Here is a 13,359-nt window from a genome sequence, read left to right as displayed (position 1 = left end):
GCAAGTAGTGCGCACAAAACTGCGCAATGAGGTGCGCAAGATAGCGCGATAAAATGCATGCAAAATGCAAGTAGAGTGCAAAAAACTGCGCAATGAGGTGCGCAAGATCGCGTGATAAAATGCATGCCAAATGCAAGTAGTCTGCACAAAACTGCGCAATGAGGTGCGCAAGATGGCACGATAAAATGCATGCAAAATGCAAGTAGAGTGCACAAAACTGCGCAATGAGGTGCGCAAGATCGCGCGATAAAATGCATGCAAAATGCAAGTAGAGTGCACAAAACTGCGCAATGAGGTGCGCAAGATCGCGCGATAAAATGCTTGCAAAATGCAAGTAGTGTGCACAAAACTGCGGAATGAGGTGCGCAATATAGCGCGAGAAAATGCATGCAAAATGCAAGTAGAGTGCACAAAACTCCGCAATGAGGTGCGCAAGATGGCGCGATAAAATGAATGCAAAATGCAAGTAGTGTGCACAAAACTGCGCAATGAGGTGCGCAAGATGGCGCGATAAAATGCATGCAAAATGCAAGTAGTGTGCACAAAATTGCGCAATGAGGTGCGCAGGAAGGCGCGATAAAATGCATGCAAAATGCAAGTAGAGTGCACAAAACTGCGCAATGAGGTGCGCAAGATAGCGCGATAAAATGTTTGCAAAATGCAAGTAGTGTGTACAAAACTGCGCAATGAGGTGCGCAAGATAGCGCGATAAAATGCATTCAAAATGCAAGTAGTGTGCACAAAACTGCGCAATGAGGTGCGCAAGAAGGCGCGATAAAATGCATGCAAAATGCAAGTAGTGTGCACAAAACTACGCAATGAGGTGCGCAAGATGGCGCGATAAAATGCATGCAAAATGCAAGTAGTGTGCACAAAACTGCGCAATGAGGTGCGGAAGACGGCGCGATAAAATGCATGCAAAATGCAAGTAGAGTGCACAAAACTGCGCAATGAGGTGCGCAAGATGGCGCGATAAAATGGATGCAAAATGCAAGTAGAGTGCATAAAACTGCGCAATGAGGTGCGCAAGATAGCGCGATAAAATGAATGCCAAATGCAAGTAGTGTGCACAAAACTGCGCAATGAGGTGCGCAAGATAGCGCGATAAAATGTTTGCAAAATGCAAGTAGTGTGTACAAAACTGCGCAATGAGGTGCGCAAGATAGCGCGATAAAATGCATTCAAAATGCAAGTAGTGTGCACAAAACTGCGCAATGAGGTGCGCAAGAAGGCGCGATAAAATGCTTGCAAAATGCAAGTAGAGTGCACAAAACTGCGCAATGAGGTGCGCAAGATAGCGCGATAAAATGCTTGCAAAATGCAAGTAGTGTGTACAAAACTGCGCAATGAGGTGCGCAAGATAGCGCGATAAAATGCATTCAAAATGCGAGTAGTGTGCACAAAACTGCGCAATGAGGTGCGCAAGATGGCCCGATAAAATGCATGCAAAATGCAAGTAGAGTGCACAAAACTGCGCAATGAGGTGCGCAAGATGGCACGATAAAATGCATGCAAAATGCAAGTAGAGTGCACAAAACTGCGCAATGAGGTGCGCAAGATCGCGCGATAAAATGCATGCAAAATGCAAGTAGAGTGCACAAAACTGCGCAATGAGGTGCGCAAAATCGCGCGATAAAATGCTTGCAAAATGCAAGTAGTGTGCACAAAACTGCGGAATGAGGTGCGCAATATAGCGCGAGAAAATGCATGCAAAATGCAAGTAGAGTGCACAAAACTCCGCAATGAGGTGCGCAAGATGGCGCGATAAAATGAATGCAAAATGCAAGTAGTGTGCACAAAACTGCGCAATGAGGTGCGCAAGATGGCGCGATAAAATGCATGCAAAATGCAAGTAGTGTGCACAAAATTGCGCAATGAGGTGCGCAGGAAGGCGCGATAAAATGCATGCAAAATGCAAGTAGAGTGCACAAAACTGCGCAATGAGGTGCGCAAGATAGCGCGATAAAATGCTTGCAAAATGCAAGTAGTGTGTACAAAACTGCGCAATGAGGTGCGCAAGATAGCGCGATAAAATGCATTCAAAATGCAAGTAGTGTGCACAAAACTGCGCAATGAGGTGCGCAAGATGGCCCGATAAAATGCATGCAAAATGCAAGTAGAGTGCACAAAACTGCGCAATGAGGTGCGCAAGAAGGCGCGATAAAATGCATGCAAAATGCAAGTAGTGTGCACAAAACTGCGCAATGAGGTGCGGAAGACGGCGCGATAAAATGCATGCAAAATGCAAGTAGAGTGCACAAAACTGCGCAATGAGGTGCGGAAGACGGCGCGATAAAATGCATGCAAAATGCAAGTAGGGTGCACAAAACTGCGCAATGAGGTGCGCAAGATGGCGCGATAAAATGCTTGCAAAATGCAAGTAGTGTGCACAAAACTGCGCAATGAGGTGCGCAAGATAGCGCGACAAAATGGATGCAAAATGCAAGTAGAGTGCATAAAACTGCGCAATGAGGTGCGCAAGATAGCGCGATAAAATGAATGCCAAATGCAAGTAGTGTGCACAAAACTGCGCAATGAGGTGCGCAAGATAACGTGATAAAATGCATGCAAAATGCAAGTAGAGTGCACAAAACTGCGCAATGAGGTGCGCAAGATAGCGCGATAAAATGCATGCAAAATGCAAGTAGAGTGCACAAAACTGCGCAATGAGGTGCGCAAGATAGCGCGATAAAATGCATGCAAAATGCAAGTAGAGTGCACAAAACTGCGCAATGAGGTGCGCAAGATAGCGCGATAAAATGCTTGCAAAATGCAAGTAGTGTGCACAAAACTGCGCAATGAGGTGCGCAAGATGGCCCGATAAAATGCATGCAAAATGCAAGTAGAGTGCACAAAACTGCGCAATGAGGTGCGCAATATAGCGCGATAAAATGCATGCAAAATGCAAGTAGTGTGCACAGAACTTCGCAATGAGGTGCATAAGATGGCGCGATAAAATGCACGCAAAATGCAAGTAGAGTGCACACAACTGCGCAATCAGGTGGGCAAGATAGCGCGATAAAATGCATGCAAAATGCAAGTAGTGTGCACAAAACTGCGCAATGAGGTGCGCAAGATGGCGCGATAAAATGCATGCAAAATGCACGTAGTGTGCACAAAACTGCGCAATGAGGTGCGCAAGATCGCGCGATAAAATGCATGCAAAATGCAAGTAGAGTGCACAAAACTGCGCAATGAGGTGCGCAATATCGCGCAATAAAATGCTTGCAAAATGCAAGTAGTGTGCACAAAACTGCGCAATGAGGTGCGCAATATAGCGCGATAAAATGCATGCAAAATGCAAGTAGAGTGCACAAAACTACGCAATGAGGTGCGCAAGATGGCGCGATAAAATGCATGCAAAATGCAAGTAGTGTGCACAAAACTACGCAATGAGGTGCGCAAGATGGCGCGATAAAATGCATGCAAAATGCAAGTAGTGTGCACAAAACTGCGCAATGAGGTGCGGAAGACGGCGCGATAAAATGCATGCAAAATGCAAGTAGAGTGCACAAAACTGCGCAATGAGGTGCGCAAGATGGCGCGATAAAATGGATGCAAAATGCAAGTAGAGTGCATAAAACTGCGCAATGAGGTGCGCAAGATAGCGCGATAAAATGAATGCCAAATGCAAGTAGTGTGCACAAAACTGCGCAATGAGGTGCGCAAGATAGCGCGATAAAATGTTTGCAAAATGCAAGTAGTGTGTACAAAACTGCGCAATGAGGTGCGCAAGATAGCGCGATAAAATGCATTCAAAATGCAAGTAGTGTGCACAAAACTGCGCAATGAGGTGCGCAAGAAGGCGCGATAAAATGCATGCAAAATGCAAGTAGAGTGCACAAAACTGCGCAATGAGGTGCGCAAGAAGGCGCGATAAAATGCATGCAAAATGCAAGTAGTGTGCACAAAACTGCGCAATGAGGTGCGGAAGACGGCGCGATAAAATGCATGCAAAATGCAAGTAGAGTGCACAAAACTGCGCAATGAGGTGCGGAAGACGGCGCGATAAAATGCATGCAAAATGCAAGTAGAGTGCACAAAACTGCGCAATGAGGTGCGCAAGATGGCGCGATAAAATGCTTGCAAAATGCAAGTAGTGTGCACAAAACTGCGCAATGAGGTGCGCAAGATAGCGCGACAAAATGGATGCAAAATGCAAGTAGAGTGCATAAAACAGCGCAATGAGGTGCGCAAGATAGCGCTATAAAATGAATGCCAAATGCAAGTAGTGTGCACAAAACTGCGCAATGAGGTGCGCAAGATAACGTGATAAAATGCATGCAAAATGCAAGTAGAGTGCACAAAACTGCGCAATGAGGTGCGCAAGATAGCGCGATAAAATGCATGCAAAATGCAAGTAGAGTGCACAAAACTGCGCAATGAGGTGCGCAAGATAGCGCGATAAAATGCATGCAAAATGCAAGTAGAGTGCACAAAACTGCGCAATGAGGTGCGCAAGATAGCGCGATAAAATGCTTGCAAAATGCAAGTAGTGTGCACAAAACTGCGCAATGAGGTGCGCAAGATGGCCCGATAAAATGCATGCAAAATGCAAGTAGAGTGCACAAAACTGCGCAATGAGGTGCGCAATATAGCGCGATAAAATGCATGCAAAATGCAAGTAGTGTGCACAGAACTTCGCAATGAGGTGCATAAGATGGCGCGATAAAATGCACGCAAAATGCAAGTAGAGTGCACACAACTGCGCAATCAGGTGGGCAAGATAGCGCGATAAAATGCATGCAAAATGCAAGTAGTGTGCACAAAACTGCGCAATGAGGTGCGCAAGATGGCGCGATAAAATGCATGCAAAATGCACGTAGTGTGCACAAAACTGCGCAATGAGGTGCGCAAGATCGCGCGATAAAATGCATGCAAAATGCAAGTAGAGTGCACAAAACTGCGCAATGAGGTGCGCAATATCGCGCAATAAAATGCTTGCAAAATGCAAGTAGTGTGCACAAAACTGCGCAATGAGGTGCGCAATATAGCGCGATAAAATGCATGCAAAATGCAAGTAGAGTGCACAAAACTACGCAATGAGGTGCGCAAGATGGCGCGATAAAATGCATGCAAAATGCAAGTAGTGTGCACAAAACTACGCAATGAGGTGCGCAAGATGGCGCGATAAAATGCATGCAAAATGCAAGTAGTGTGCACAAAACTGCGCAATGAGGTGCGGAAGACGGCGCGATAAAATGCATGCAAAATGCAAGTAGAGTGCACAAAACTGCGCAATGAGGTGCGCAAGATGGCGCGATAAAATGGATGCAAAATGCAAGTAGAGTGCATAAAACTGCGCAATGAGGTGCGCAAGATAGCGCGATAAAATGAATGCCAAATGCAAGTAGTGTGCACAAAACTGCGCAATGAGGTGCGCAAGATAGCGCGATAAAATGTTTGCAAAATGCAAGTAGTGTGTACAAAACTGCGCAATGAGGTGCGCAAGATAGCGCGATAAAATGCATTCAAAATGCTAGTAGTGTGCACAAAACTGCGCAATGAGGTGCGCAAGAAGGCGCGATAAAATGCTTGCAAAATGCAAGTAGAGTGCACAAAACTGCGCAATGAGGTGCGCAAGATAGCGCGATAAAATGCTTGCAAAATGCAAGTAGTGTGTACAAAACTGCGCAATGAGGTGCGCAAGATAGCGCGATAAAATGCATTCAAAATGCGAGTAGTGTGCACAAAACTGCGCAATGAGGTGCGCAAGATGGCCCGATAAAATGCATGCAAAATGCAAGTAGAGTGCACAAAACTGCGCAATGAGGTGCGCAAGATGGCACGATAAAATGCATGCAAAATGCAAGTAGAGTGCACAAAACTGCGCAATGAGGTGCGCAAGATCGCGCGATAAAATGCATGCAAAATGCAAGTAGAGTGCACAAAACTGCGCAATGAGGTGCGCAAAATCGCGCGATAAAATGCTTGCAAAATGCAAGTAGTGTGCACAAAACTGCGGAATGAGGTGCGCAATATAGCGCGAGAAAATGCATGCAAAATGCAAGTAGAGTGCACAAAACTCCGCAATGAGGTGCGCAAGATGGCGCGATAAAATGAATGCAAAATGCAAGTAGTGTGCACAAAACTGCGCAATGAGGTGCGCAAGATGGCGCGATAAAATGCATGCAAAATGCAAGTAGTGTGCACAAAATTGCGCAATGAGGTGCGCAGGAAGGCGCGATAAAATGCATGCAAAATGCAAGTAGAGTGCACAAAACTGCGCAATGAGGTGCGCAAGATAGCGCGATAAAATGCTTGCAAAATGCAAGTAGTGTGTACAAAACTGCGCAATGAGGTGCGCAAGATAGCGCGATAAAATGCATTCAAAATGCAAGTAGTGTGCACAAAACTGCGCAATGAGGTGCGCAAGATGGCCCGATAAAATGCATGCAAAATGCAAGTAGAGTGCACAAAACTGCGCAATGAGGTGCGCAAGAAGGCGCGATAAAATGCATGCAAAATGCAAGTAGTGTGCACAAAACTGCGCAATGAGGTGCGGAAGACGGCGCGATAAAATGCATGCAAAATGCAAGTAGAGTGCACAAAACTGCGCAATGAGGTGCGGAAGACGGCGCGATAAAATGCATGCAAAATGCAAGTAGAGTGCACAAAACTGCGCAATGAGGTGCGCAAGATGGCGCGATAAAATGCTTGCAAAATGCAAGTAGTGTGCACAAAACTGCGCAATGAGGTGCGCAAGATAGCGCGACAAAATGGATGCAAAATGCAAGTAGAGTGCATAAAACTGCGCAATGAGGTGCGCAAGATAGCGCGATAAAATGAATGCCAAATGCAAGTAGTGTGCACAAAACTGCGCAATGAGGTGCGCAAGATAACGTGATAAAATGCATGCAAAATGCAAGTAGAGTGCACAAAACTGCGCAATGAGGTGCGCAAGATAGCGCGATAAAATGCATGCAAAATGCAAGTAGAGTGCACAAAACTGCGCAATGAGGTGCGCAAGATAGCGCGATAAAATGCTTGCAAAATGCAAGTAGTGTGCACAAAACTGCGCAATGAGGTGCGCAAGATGGCCCGATAAAATGCATGCAAAATGCAAGTAGAGTGCACAAAACTGCGCAATGAGGTGCGCAATATAGCGCGATAAAATGCATGCAAAATGCAAGTAGTGTGCACAGAACTTCGCAATGAGGTGCATAAGATGGCGCGATAAAATGCACGCAAAATGCAAGTAGAGTGCACACAACTGCGCAATCAGGTGGGCAAGATAGCGCGATAAAATGCATGCAAAATGCAAGTAGTGTGCACAAAACTGCGCAATGAGGTGCGCAAGATGGCGCGATAAAATGCATGCAAAATGCACGTAGTGTGCACAAAACTGCGCAATGAGGTGCGCAAGATCGCGCGATAAAATGCATGCAAAATGCAAGTAGAGTGCACAAAACTGCGCAATGAGGTGCGCAATATCGCGCAATAAAATGCTTGCAAAATGCAAGTAGTGTGCACAAAACTGCGCAATGAGGTGCGCAATATAGCGCGATAAAATGCATGCAAAATGCAAGTAGAGTGCACAAAACTACGCAATGAGGTGCGCAAGATGGCGCGATAAAATGCATGCAAAATGCAAGTAGTGTGCACAAAACTACGCAATGAGGTGCGCAAGATGGCGCGATAAAATGCATGCAAAATGCAAGTAGTGTGCACAAAACTGCGCAATGAGGTGCGGAAGACGGCGCGATAAAATGCATGCAAAATGCAAGTAGAGTGCACAAAACTGCGCAATGAGGTGCGCAAGATGGCGCGATAAAATGGATGCAAAATGCAAGTAGAGTGCATAAAACTGCGCAATGAGGTGCGCAAGATAGCGCGATAAAATGAATGCCAAATGCAAGTAGTGTGCACAAAACTGCGCAATGAGGTGCGCAAGATAACGTGATAAAATGCATGCAAAATGCAAGTAGAGTGCACAAAACTGCGCAATGAGGTGCGCAAGATAGCGCGATAAAATGCATGCAAAATGCAAGTAGTGTGCACAAAACTGCGCAATGAGGTGCGCAAGATAGCGCGATAAAATGCATGCAAAATGCAAGTAGAGTGCACAAAACTGCGCAATGAGGTGCGCAAGATAGCGTGATAAAATGCATGCAAAATGCAAGTAGAGTGCACAAAACTGCGCAATGAAGTGCGCAAGATAGCGCGATAAAATGCTTGCAAAATGCAAGTAGTGTGCACAAAACTGCGCAATGAGGTGCGCAAGATGGCCCGATAAAATGAATGCAAAATGCAAGTAGAGTGCACAAAACTGCGCAATGAGGTGCGCAAGATGGCGCGATAAAATGCATGCAAAATGCAAGTAGTGTGCACAGAACTGCGCAATGAGGTGCGGAAGACGGCGCGATAAAATGCATGCAAAATGCAAGTAGAGTGCACAAAACTGCGCAACGAGGTGCGCAAGATGGCGCGATAAAATGCTTGCAAAATGCAAGTAGTGTGCACAAAACTGCGCAATGAGGTGCGCAAGATAACGCGGCAAAATGGATGTAAAATGCAAGTAGAGTGCATAAAACTGTGCAATGAGGTGCGCAAGATAGCGCGATAAAATGAATGCCAAATGCAAGTAGTGCGCACAAAACTGCGCAATGAGGTGCGCAAGATAACGTGATAAAATGCATGCAAAACGCAAGTAGAGTGCACAAAACTGCGCAATGAGGTGCGCAAGATAGCGCGACAAAATGGATGCAAAATGCAAGTAGAGTGCATAAAACTGCGCAATGAGGTGCGCAAGATAGCGCGATAAAATGAATGCCAAATGCAAGTAGTGCGCACAAAACTGCGCAATGAGGTGCGCAAGATAGCGCGATAAAATGCATGCAAAATGCAAGTAGAGTGCAAAAAACTGCGCAATGAGGTGCGCAAGATCGCGTGATAAAATCCATGCCAAATGCAAGTAGTCTGCACAAAACTGCGCAATGAGGTGCGCAAGATGGCACGATAAAATGCATGCAAAATGCAAGTTGAGTGCACAAAACTGCGCAATGAGGTGCGCAAGATAGCGCGATAAAATGCATGCAAAATGCAAGTAGAGTGCACAAAACTGCGCAATGAGGTGCGCAAGATCGCCCGATAAAATGCTTGCAAAATGCAAGTAGTGTGCACAAAACTGCGGAATGAGGTGCGCAATATAGCGCGAGAAAATGCATGCAAAATGCAAGTAGAGTGCACAAAACTCCGCAATGAGGTGCGCAAGATGGCGCGATAAAATGAATGCAAAATGCAAGTAGTGTGCACAAAACTGCGCAATGAGGTGCGCAAGATGGCGCGATAAAATGCATGCAAAATGCAAGTAGTGTGCACAAAATTGCGCAATGAGGTGCGCAGGAAGGCGCGATAAAATGCATGCAAAATGCAAGTAGAGTGCACAAAACTGCGCAATGAGGTGCGCAAGATAGCGCGATAAAATGTTTGCAAAATGCAAGTAGTGTGTACAAAACTGCGCAATGAGGTGCGCAAGATAGCGCGATAAAATGCATTCAAAATGCAAGTAGTGTGCACAAAACTGCGCAATGAGGTACGCAAGAAGGCGCGATAAAATGCATGCAAAATGCAAGTAGAGTGCACAAAACTGCGCAATGAGGTGCGCAAGATAGCGCGATAAAATGCTTGCAAAATGCAAGTAGTGTGTACAAAACTGCGCAATGAGGTGCGCAAGATAGCGCGATAAAATGCATTCAAAATGCGAGTAGTGTGCACAAAACTGCGCAATGAGGTGCGCAAGATGGCCCGATAAAATGCATGCAAAATGCAAGTAGAGTGCACAAAACTGCGCAATGAGGTGCGCAAGATGGCGCGATAAAATGCATGCAAAATGCAAGTAGTGTGCACAGAACTGCGCAATGAGGTGCGGAAGACGGCGCGATAAAATGCATGCAAAATGCAAGTAGAGTGCACAAAACTGCGCAATGAGGTGCGCAAGATGGCGCGATAAAATGCTTGCAAAATGCAAGTAGTGTGCACAAAACTGCGCAGTGAGGTGCGCAAGATAACGCGACAAAATGGATGTAAAATGCAAGTAGAGTGCATAAAACTGTGCAATGAGGTGCGCAAGATAGCGCGATAAAATGAATGCCAAATACAAGTAGTGCGCACAAAACTGCGCAATGAGGTGCGCAAGATAACGTGATAAAATGCATGCAAAACGCAAGTAGAGTGCACAAAACTGCGCAATGAGGTGCGCAAGATAGCGCGATAAAATGCTTGCAAAATGCAAGTAGTGTGTACAAAACTGCGCAATGAGGTGCGCAAGATAGCGCGATAAAATGCATTCAAAATGCGAGTAGTGTGCACAAAACTGCGCAATGAGGTGCGCAAGATGGCCCGATAAAATGCATGCAAAATGCAAGTAGAGTGCACCAAACTGCGCAATGAGGTGCGCAAGATGGCGCGATAAAATGCATGCAAAATGCAAGTAGTGTGCACAGAACTGCGCAATGAGGTGCGGAAGACGGCGCGATAAAATGCATGCAAAATGCAAGTAGAGTGCACAAAACTGCGCAATGAGGTGCGCAAGATGGCGCGATAAAATGCTTGCAAAATGCAAGTAGTGTGCACAAAACTGCGCAGTGAGGTGCGCAAGATAACGCGACAAAATGGATGTAAAATGCAAGTAGAGTGCATAAAACTGTGCAATGAGGTGCGCAAGATAGCGCGATAAAATGAATGCCAAATGCAAGTAGTGCGCACAAAACTGCGCAATGAGGTGCGCAAGATAACGTGATAAAATGCATGCAAAACGCAAGTAGAGTGCACAAAACTGCGCAATGAGGTGCGCAAGATAGCGCGACAAAATGGATGCAAAATGCAAGTAGAGTGCATAAAACTGCGCAATGAGGTGCGCAAGATAGCGCGATAAAATGAATGCCAAATGCAAGTAGTGCGCACAAAACTGCGCAATGAGGTGCGCAAGATAGCACGATAAAATGCATGCAAAATGCAAGTAGAGTGCAAAAAACTGCGCAATGAGGTGCGCAAGATCGCGTGATAAAATGCATGCCAAATGCAAGTAGTCTGCACAAAACTGCGCAATGAGGTGCGCAAGATGGCACGATAAAATGCATGCAAAATGCAAGTAGAGTGCACAAAACTGCGCAATGAGGTGCGTAAGATCGCGCGATAAAATGCATGCAAAATGCAAGTAGAGTGCACAAAACTGCGCAATGAGGTGCGCAAGATCGCGCGATAAAATGCTTGCAAAATGCAAGTAGTGTGCACAAAACTGCGGAATGAGGTGCGCAATATAGCGCGAGAAAATGCAAGCAAAATGCAAGTAGAGTGCACAAAACTCCGCAATGAGGTGCGCAAGATGGCGCGATAAAATGAATGCAAAATGCAAGTAGTGTGCACAAAACTGCGCAATGAGGTGCGCAAGATGGCGCGATAAAATGCATGCAAAATGCAAGTAGTGTGCACAAAATTGCGCAATGAGGTGCGCAGGAAGGCGCGATAAAATGCATGCAAAATGCAAGTAGAGTGCACAAAACTGCGCAATGAGGTGCGCAAGATAGCGCGATAAAATGCTTGCAAAATGCAAGTAGTGTGTACAAAACTGCGCAACGAGGTGCGCAAGATAGCGCGATAAAATGCATTCAAAATGCAAGTAGTGTGCACAAAACTGCGCAATGAGGTGCGCAAGATGGCCCGATAAAATGCATGCAAAATGCAAGTAGAGTGCACAAAACTGCGCAATGAGGTGCGCAAGAAGGCGCGATAAAATGCATGCAAAATGCAAGTAGTGTGCACAAAACTGCGCAATGAGGTGCGGAAGACGGCGCGATAAAATGCATGCAAAATGCAAGTAGAGTGCACAAAACTGCGCAATGAGGTGCGCAAGATGGCGCGATAAAATGCTTGCAAAATGCAAGTAGTGTGCACAAAACTGCGCAATGAGGTGCGCAAGATAGCGCGACAAAATGGATGCAAAATGCAAGTAGAGTGCATAAAACTGCGCAATGAGGTGCGCAAGATAGCGCGATAAAATGAATGCCAAATGCAAGTAGTGTGCACAAAACTGCGCAATGAGGTGCGCAAGATAACATGATAAAATGCATGCAAAATGCAAGTAGAGTGCACAAAACTGCGCAATGAGGTGCGCAAGATAGCGCGATAAAATGCATGCAAAATGCAAGTAGAGTGCACAAAACTGCGCAATGAGGTGCGCAAGATAGCGCGATAAAATGCATGCAAAATGCAAGTAGAGTGCACAAAACTGCGCAATGAGGTGCGCAAGATAGCGCGATAAAATGCTTGCAAAATGCAAGTAGTGTGCACAAAACTGCGCAATGAGGTGCGCAAGATGGCCCGATAAAATGCATGCAAAATGCAAGTAGAGTGCACAAAACTGCGCAATGAGGTGCGCAATATAGCGCGATAAAATGCATGCAAAATGCAAGTAGTGTGCACAGAACTTCGCAATGAGGTGCATAAGATGGCGCGATAAAATGCATGCAAAATGCAAGTAGAGTGCACACAACTGCGCAATCAGGTGTGCAAGATAGCGCGATAAAATGCATGCAAAATGCAAGTAGTGTGCACAAAACTGCGCAATGAGGTGCGCAAGATGGCGCGATAAAATGCATGCAAAATGCACGTAGTGTGCACAAAACTGCGCAATGAGGTGCGCAAGATAGCGCGATAAAATGCATGCAAAATGCAAGTAGAGTGCACAAAACTGCGCAATGAGGTGCGCAATATCGCGCAATAAAATGCTTGCAAAATGCAAGTAGTGTGCACAAAACTGCGCAATGAGGTGCGCAATATAGCGCGATAAAATGCATGCAAAATGCAAGTAGAGTGCACAAAACTACGCAATGAGGTGCGCAAGATGGCGCGATAAAATGCATGCAAAATGCAAGTAGTGTGCACAAAACTACGCAATGAGGTGCGCAAGATGGCGCGTTAAAATGCATGCAAAATGCAAGTAGTGTGCACAAAACTGCGCAATGAGGTGCGGAAGACGGCGCGATAAAATGCATGCAAAATGCAAGTAGAGTGCACAAAACTGCGCAATGAGGTGCGCAAGATGGCGCGATAAAATGGATGCAAAATGCAAGTAGAGTGCATAAAACTGCGCAATGAGGTGCGCAAGATAGCGCGATAAAATGAATGCCAAATGCAAGTAGTGTGCACAAAACTGCGCAATGAGGTGCGCAAGATAACGTGATAAAATGCATGCAAAATGCAAGTAGAGTGCACAAAACTGCGCAATGAGGTGCGCAAGATAGCGCGATAAAATGCATGCAAAATGCAAGTAGTGTGCACAAAACTGCGCAATGAGGTGCGCAAGATAGCGCGATAAAATGCATGCAAAATGCAAGTAGAGTGCACAAAACTGCGCAA

Source organism: Camellia sinensis, unplaced genomic scaffold (genome assembly GCF_055761805.1).
Source record: "Camellia sinensis isolate YWXY unplaced genomic scaffold, ASM5576180v1 Unanchor4, whole genome shotgun sequence".
Classification (NCBI taxonomy): Eukaryota; Viridiplantae; Streptophyta; class Magnoliopsida; order Ericales; family Theaceae; genus Camellia; species Camellia sinensis.
Note: the sequence above shows the minus strand (reverse complement) of the source record.